Here is an 8,227-nt window from a genome sequence, read left to right on the forward strand (position 1 = left end):
CAAACAAGCATCTTAAGCAGTTTGAAGTGGTATGTTCGAGCATGACACCCATCAATGTCGATGGGAACATTTTGAAGATGAAAGCCTTTCCATTCTCTATTTTGGAAAAGGCTAAAGATTGGCTATACGAATTGGCACTTGGATCTGTCACTTCTTGGGAAAGCATGAAGAGAGCATTCTTAGAGAAGTTTTTCCCAACTTCAAGGGTCATTCTCTTGAGGAAGAGAATTAGTGGCATTCAACAAAACCAAGGGGAGTTTTTTCCATCGTACTATGAGCGTTTCAAGACTCTAGTTGCATCATGCCCTCAACATCAAATGAAGGAAGACCTTTTAATTCAATATTTCTACGAGGGAGTCCTTCCAATTGAGAGACAAATGCTAGATGCCTCGACAGCGGGTGCTTTGGTTGACAAAACACCAGTTGCTGCCAAGGTTTTAATTGCAAATCAAGCCTTAAATGCACAACAATACGAGGAAGTTGGACAAAGAGACCCCCCACGGCAACACCAAGTGAATGAGGTAAGTGCAATTTCTGAAATTCAATCTCAATTGGCTAATCTCACTGTTCTTATGTCACAAGTTGTCGATGGATCCAAAGTGCAAGGTGCGGCCATATGTGGAGTGTGCTCTATGCAAGGACATTCCAATGATCAATGTCCTCAATTGATAGAGAATGGAAGATGGGAAAGTGTCCATGCCGTGGGGTACCAAAGTCAAAATCAACCAAGGCATGATCCGTACTCAAATACATACAATCCGGGTTGGAGAGATCATTCAAACTTCAAGTGGAGGGAGCCTTAACAACCTCAGCAACAAGGAGGATATAGACAACCACCTTCTGGGCTCTATCAAAGGCCATACGTACTACCACAACTTCCACCACAATCTGCGCAACCAAATTTAGGTTCATCTTTGGATAATGATAAAATGCTTCAAATACTAACTTCTTTGACTCAGGGATTACAAAATCAAGCCAAAGAGATGGGCAAAGTGAAGAAGCAAATTGGGCAGATGGCGGAGTTCGTGGGGCAGTTTCGAGAAGAAGGCAAACTACCTAGCTCAACCATTGTCAATCCAAAATGAGGTTTTGAAACCGCTAAGGCTATCACCTTGAAAAGTGGTAAGGAAGTTGGAACCAACCCCAAACCAATCAAAGTAAGTCAAAAAGAGGATGAAAAGTTGCTGCTTAAAGAGGATGAAATGATCAAAGCCACGGCAAGGAGGGAACAAACCTTGCCGCAGGCCCCTAGTGCACCTAAACCATCCCACACCACCAAGGTAAGTTCAAATTTGAATTTTTCTAGTTCTATTCCACTAAATGTGCCCTTTCCTAGCAGGTTTAGGCAATCAAAGAAAGAAGAGAATGAGAAAGACATTCTAGAAACCTTTAGGAAAGTTCAAGTCAATATCCCGCTCCTTGATGCAATCAAGCAAGTTCCTAAGTATGCCAAATTCTTGAAAGAGCTTTGCACAACAAGGAAGAGGATTTCGAACAAGGAAGTAGTCCAGGTAAGTGAGAATGTCTTTACGGTGTTACAAAGGAAACTACTACCTAAATGCAAAGATCTGGGTAGTTTTACAATTCCTTGTGTTATTGGTAATACTAAGTTTGAACATGCTATGTTAGACTTAGGAGCTTCAATTAATGTCATGCCTTACTTAATTTATGCATCTATGAACTTAGGAGAGCTTAAAAACGATGGTGTGATTATTCAATTGGCCGATCATTCTAATGCATATCTAAAAGGAGTTTTGGAAGATGTTTTGGGGTAGGTTAACAATTTGATCTTTCCAACAGACTTTTATGTGCTTGACATGGAAGATTCAACCTATTCTACACCATTGCCGATCCTTCTTGAGAGACCTTTCATGAAAACAGCCCGCACCAAGATCGATGTGTTCAAGGGGACATTAACAATGGAATTTGATGGGGAAGTTATTGATTTCAATCTTTCTGAAACTATCAAATATCCTAAAGATGATCATTCTTATTTTTCTATTAATATATTTGATTCATTGGCGCATGACTGTCTTGACTCCTTGGAGAGGGATCCCCTTCAAACGGCCATTACAAAAGGAATGGGACTAAAAAACCAAAGGGCAAGAAATGACCAAACCCACGACATGCATGAAGAGGTTCTTGCCATGCTTGCATGTGAAGATGAAGCCGAGATGGTTGCTGCCCTTGAGTCGTTGCCACAACACCTTGGTAAGCCTCCAAACCCAATTCCAATTCCTGTTTCTACTAACAAGTTGTTACCTTCAGTGATTCAGGCACCCATTCTTGAGCTTAAACCATTGCCGGATCACTTGAAGTATGTTTATTTGGGAGAAAAAGAAACATTGCCTGTCATTGTTTCTTCATCCCTCATGGAAAAAGAGGAGGAAAAATTGATTCGGGTGTTGAAAGAGCACAAAACAGCCATAGGATGGACCTTGGCCGACATTAAGGGTATTAGTCCTATAACTTGCATGCATCGCATACTTCTAGAGAAGGGGGCTAAACCAACTCAAGAGGCTGAACGCCGCCTCAACCTTTCAATGGTGGAAGTTGTGAAAAAGGAGATTATAAAGCTTCTTGATTGTGGAGTGATTTATCCTATCTCGGATAGCCGTTGGGTTTCACCGGTTCAAGTTGTGCCAAAGAAATCCAGAGTGACTGTGGTGAAGAATGCCGAGAATGAGCTTGTACCAACCCGTATCCAAACAGGTTGGAGAGTGTGCAATGACTATTGGAAGCTCAACGCCACCACAAGGAAAGATCACTTCCCTTTGCCATTCATTGATAAAATGCTTGAAAGGTTAGCTGGTCATTCTTTTTATTGTTTTCTTGATGGTTATTCGAGATATAATCAAATTGTTATAGCTCCAGATGATCAAGAAAATACTACTTTTACTTGTCCATTTGGTACTTTTGCATATCGTTGAATGCCATTTGGTTTATGTAATGCACCAGCCACCTTTCAAAGATGCATGGTAAGTATCTTTTCAGATTTTGTAGAGAAGATTATTGAAGTTTTCATGGATGATTTTAGCGTATTTGGTGATTCATTTGATGATTGTTTAGATAATCTCACATTAATCTTGAAATGATGCATTGAAACTAACCTTGTTTTAAATTGGGAAAAATGTCACTTTATGGTAAAACAAGGCATAGTTTTAGGTCATATTGTTTCGGCCAAGGGTATTGAAGTTGATAAATCAAAAATAGATCTTGTACGCTACTTACCCTCTCTTACTTCGGTTAGAGAGGTTCGTTCTTTTCTTGGACATGCAGGATTCTATAGGCGATTCATCAAGGACTTTTCAAGGATTTCCACCCCGCTTTGTCATCTCCTTCAGAAAGATGTCCCATTCAAGTTCAACGAGGAATGTGAGAAGGCCTTCAAACACCTCAAAGAGATGCTCACTTCAGCCCCTATGATAGTTCCACCAGATTGGAGTCTTCCTTTTGAGCTTATGTGTAATGCCTCAGATTATGCATAAAGAGCTATTTTAGGCCAAAGGAAGAACAAGCAGCCACACGTCATATATTATGCATCCCGGGCCCTAAATGATGTCAATTAAACTACTCCACAACGGAAAAAAAAACTTCTTGCTGTTGTTTTTGCCTTAGATAAAGTTCGTTCTTATTTAGTTGGTACTAAAGTTATAATCTACTCTGATCATGCAGTGTTGAAGTACTTACTTACGAAGAATGAGGCCAAACCAAGGCTTATTCTTTGGATGCTCCTTCTCCACGAGTTCGATATCGAAATCCGAGACAAGAAAGGAAGTGAAAACGTGGTGGCTGACCACTTGAGCCGTATGGTGCATGACAAGGATGCCGTGCCTATCCCAAAGACATTCCCAGATAAAGAGCTGCTAGCCATTAAGGTAAGTGTGCCATGGTATGCCGATTTAGAAAATTATTTGGTGTCTACATAAGTTCCAAGCAACCTAAAGAAATACCAATGTGATAAACTTAAAAATGATGCACATTTTTATGTGTGGGATGACCCATATTTGTGGAAATATTGCCCTGATCATATTTTACGTAGGTGTGTGCATGAATCAGAGTTTAATTCAATTTTAACTTTCTATCACACTTATACATGTGGGGGTCATTTTGGCTCTCAAAGAATAGCACATAAAGTTTTAGATGTGGATTTTATTGGCCTACAATATTTAAGGATGCTAGAACTTTTTCTGTGACTTGTGATCGTTGTCAAAGAACGGGCAATATAGGTGCAAAAGACCAACTGCCGCAACATCCCATCTTTTCTGTCGAAATTTTTGATGTTTGGGGTATTGATTTCATGGGTCATTTTCCTTCATCTCATGGTTTTGTTTATATTTTACTTGCGTTTGATTATGTGTCCAAATGGATGGAAGCAAAAGCCACCCATACTAATGATTCCAAAGTGGTTGCAGAATTTGTGAAAACTAACATATTTGCAAGATTTGAAATGCCAAGGGTTCTTATAAGTGATGGAGGTTCCCATTTTTGCAATCGAACCATTAAGGCTCTGCTCAAGAAGTATAATGTCATGCATAAGGTTTCCACACCTTATCATCCTCAAACAAGTGGGCAAGCCAAGGTTTCTAATCGAGAAATCAAGCAGACTTTGGAGAAGACCATTAGACCAACTACGAAGGATTGGAGCTTGCATTTGAATGATGCATTGTGGGCATATCGTACAACCTACAAAACACCAATTGGGATGTCCTAATTTCAGCTCATCTATGGGAAACCATGCCATCTTCCCGTCGAATTGGAGCACAAAACACATTGGGCCATCAAAACTTTCAATATGGACATTGATGCCACTGGAAGTCATAGGAAGCTTCAATTGAATGAGCTTGAGGAGATAAGGAATGAGGCTTATGAGAATGCTCGCATTTACAAAGAGAAAACAAAGGCTTTCCATGACAAGATGATATGTAGCAAGACGTTCTTTATAGGGCAGAAAGTGTTACTTTTCAATTCTCGCCTTTGTTTGTTTCCGGTTAAGTTGCGTTCTAAATGGATTGGTCATTTTGTTATTATTACTAATGTCTTTCCTTATGGTGCAGTCCAAATTCAAAGTTTGAAGACGGCACATGAATTTAAAGTGAACAGACACCGTTTGAAGCCATACTACAAGAATTTCAAGGAGCATACCATGGAGGACATACCCCTCCATGCCATGAGCCCTATTGAAGCTTAAAATGAGGTATCGTCCGACTGGAAGACATTAAAGCAAGCGCTTCTTGAGAGGCAACCCATGTGTTCAAACGAGGAGATGATGGAATTCTAGCTCCATAACCAGATTTGAGGTTCTAAACCCTACTCTTTATTGCTTTTACTTTGCCATGCTTATCATGTTTATTAGTTGTGTTATTTGTTTGTTTGTTTGTGAGTCTATGTTTGACACATTGAGGACAATGTTTGGTTTAAGTGTGGGGGGAGGGGGGTAAACAAGCTGTTTTTGCATGATTTTCGTGGGATTTTATCACCTTTCCCTTCTAAAGTTGTCATTCACTGTTTTGAAGTGTTTTTAGTGTGTTTTGAAGTGTTTTTATGTGTCTTAAACAGAAAATCCAAAAATTTGAAAAAAAAAATCGAAAAAGTGTTTAAAAAACCCAAAAAAAGTTGTTTTTAGAGTCGTTTTTGTTTTTATGTTTGTTTGTGTCTTAGGGTACCTTCCAACACAATGATGAGGATTTGGTTTTTAATTGCATGACTGTTAAAGAAAGTTACAAACATGGATGGAAGTTCGATATGCTCTTTGGTTTATGCTTAGTTATAGTTGTCATTTACGAATTCACATGTAATCACAAAAAGAAAAAAAATCAGTTTTTGTAACATGCTTGAAGGAAGGAACTCAAACTAACGCTACAACCCTGAGAGACATGAGCCTAAACTTTATTTGGAGAGTTATTAATCTTGATTTTTTTGTTTTCTAAAGTCGTTGCATGATCTCATTGTTCTTTGCTTGGCTACTTAGAATGCATTTCATCACTATAGTTCCAAATACTAGAACTCATGCCCATTTCATTCAAATCATGATATTGATTGCATAACATATAACAATATGAAGTGTAAACCCCTTTGACCCTAGAACTCATGCCCATTTCACTCAAAGCATGATATTGATTCCAAATACTAGAACTCATGCCCATTTCATTCAAAGCCTTACCCTTCGCATATGTATTGTAGGTTTAACCCCCTTGAGCCTTAGTTAGCCTAATTTTCTTTGTTAGCCCACATTATCCTTACCTAGCCAAGAATAGGACTATCCATTCCCTTGTTCTCAAAGGATAGTGAAGCATGACTTAGAGGGAATTCCTTTTGGTCTAAAAATTGCAGAAAAACAAGTGTGGGGGAAAGGGTTTTTCGTTTGAAGTCTTTGAAGTTGTGTTTAGTGTGCCAGAAGAAAGAAAAGGGCACGTGAAAGAAAAGACAAGAAAAAAAATGTGAAAAAGAAGAGAGAAAAAAAAGAGAAAGAAAATGAGTGAAAATAAGTGAGAATGAACTCACAAGTATTGGTTGTTGAAGAAAGGGTCCAAAAGTTTGAATCTGGCCTCAAGTGTTATGTGAAGTTTCCCTTTGTGTTCAAAGTTGATTTCTGCATTCAAAAGTGAATTCTAAGTGCTTATTCCATTACTTTGCTTACTATTACCTTAAGAACTTTTGTTTATTCTTACCTTTCTTTGTTAGCCAATACCTTATCCCCGTTACAACCCTTTGACTTCTATCTTGATTGTTATGTGTATCAATATGTGGAGTTTGAAAGTGGTTTGAGCATATGGTATCCCTGGTTCCCGCGTCTAGGTAGTGGCATTCCATTCATGAGATCATATACATATCCATGTTAATAATTCCAGAAAGTGCCTTCTTTGATTATACATATGTGAGTGTTAGTCTACATATTTACATCAATCTTCTCACATATACCTAGTGTAGGGGGTGTAGTCAGAAAATCTTTGTGAAAATAGAGTGTATCCGGTGAGGAATTGAGGGAATTCTCTAAGGCATGTTACAACATTCAAAATCATGTTTTAATTAATTAAATGGGAGCTAGCGAGTGGTGGCGCCTCTCCTTCTAGAAGTCCTAATTTCTGCCACAAAACACATTGTTTCTAGAACACCTAGAAAGGTGGTGCCTCTCCCTTTTCTAGAAGCCCTAAAATCTGCAATCCTTTTCTCCTAAGATTGTGGAATCCTTTCCCTTTAGATTTTGGTGCACCTTAGTCCTTCTTCCACCTGATTTCTACCAAACCCTAGACCTAATTCTGATTTCCTAGGGTTTGTCGTGCACGATATATATATATATATATATATATATATATATATATATTAATTTTTTTGTTTTTTTTAACTTGTGCCACACCCCCCCTACACACACAGCCATTCATCCTTCCATTCATTGATTCAACCACACCACACACCATATACTTAGAAATACATCCACCATATACTTAGAAATACATCTTTGCTGCAACTTTTGCGAGAAGAAGGAGTTTGCCGTGGCTTCCATTGGAGAAGAAGATCTTGTGCCGTAAGCCACCTACATCCATTGGAGACATTCAGAGTTCTTTCTTCCCTCGTTTCGTTTCCAAGTTTATTTTAATTTGCTTTTCAATTGTTATGAACATGTGTAATTAAGTTTTTCTTAGTTAGAGGTGAATTCAAAGCCATGGACATATGTTTTATATGAATTGATTTCATCCAGTTTTGGTTCTTGCATTGTGAATGCAATTTGCTTGACTGATTTATTGAGAACTTGTTCTTGTGTGTTGATTAAGGATGCATACTTAGTTTTCATGCATGAATTTGATGCTAGAATATAAGGGAATTTCACCTAATCGTTATGAACTTATATTCACAAGTAGTAAAAGTCACTAGTCATGATTGTCTTAAGTAAATTCTAGGCAAGAGTATCGTGCAGTTCATTGTTACGAATGCCTTGTCAATGCTTATGATTTTCATAAAACTTAATGACTTTTGATATGTATCTCTATCATGCGTTTCATATAGAGAACTTGAGAAAGATAATTTGGTTGTGATGCGTATTCCATCCAATTCAATGAAACTAGGAAAATCTGAAAGCTAATTTGTGCTTCTCATAATTAATTTGGGGCATTGTCATTCATGGTTTAAAGGGATAATAACTGGAAATCAATTTGTGTTTCATATGTGCATTTGTGGAGAAGGATCCTCTAACTAGCCTTTACCCATTTAATTCACCTAATTTAGTGTC

The 8,227-nt window shown here is 38.2% G+C and overlaps 1 pseudogene; it reads left to right on the top strand.

The window, feature by feature from the left end:
- Positions 1–371: 371 nt before the first annotated feature.
- LOC148693029 (uncharacterized) lies at positions 372–5,191 on the top strand (annotated as a pseudogene).
- Positions 5,192–8,227: the final 3,036 nt, after the last annotated feature.

Source organism: Pyrus communis, chromosome 11 (genome assembly GCF_041283825.1).
Source record: "Pyrus communis isolate YQ-2024b chromosome 11, ASM4128382v1, whole genome shotgun sequence".
Lineage (NCBI taxonomy): Eukaryota > Viridiplantae > Streptophyta > Magnoliopsida > Rosales > Rosaceae > Pyrus > Pyrus communis.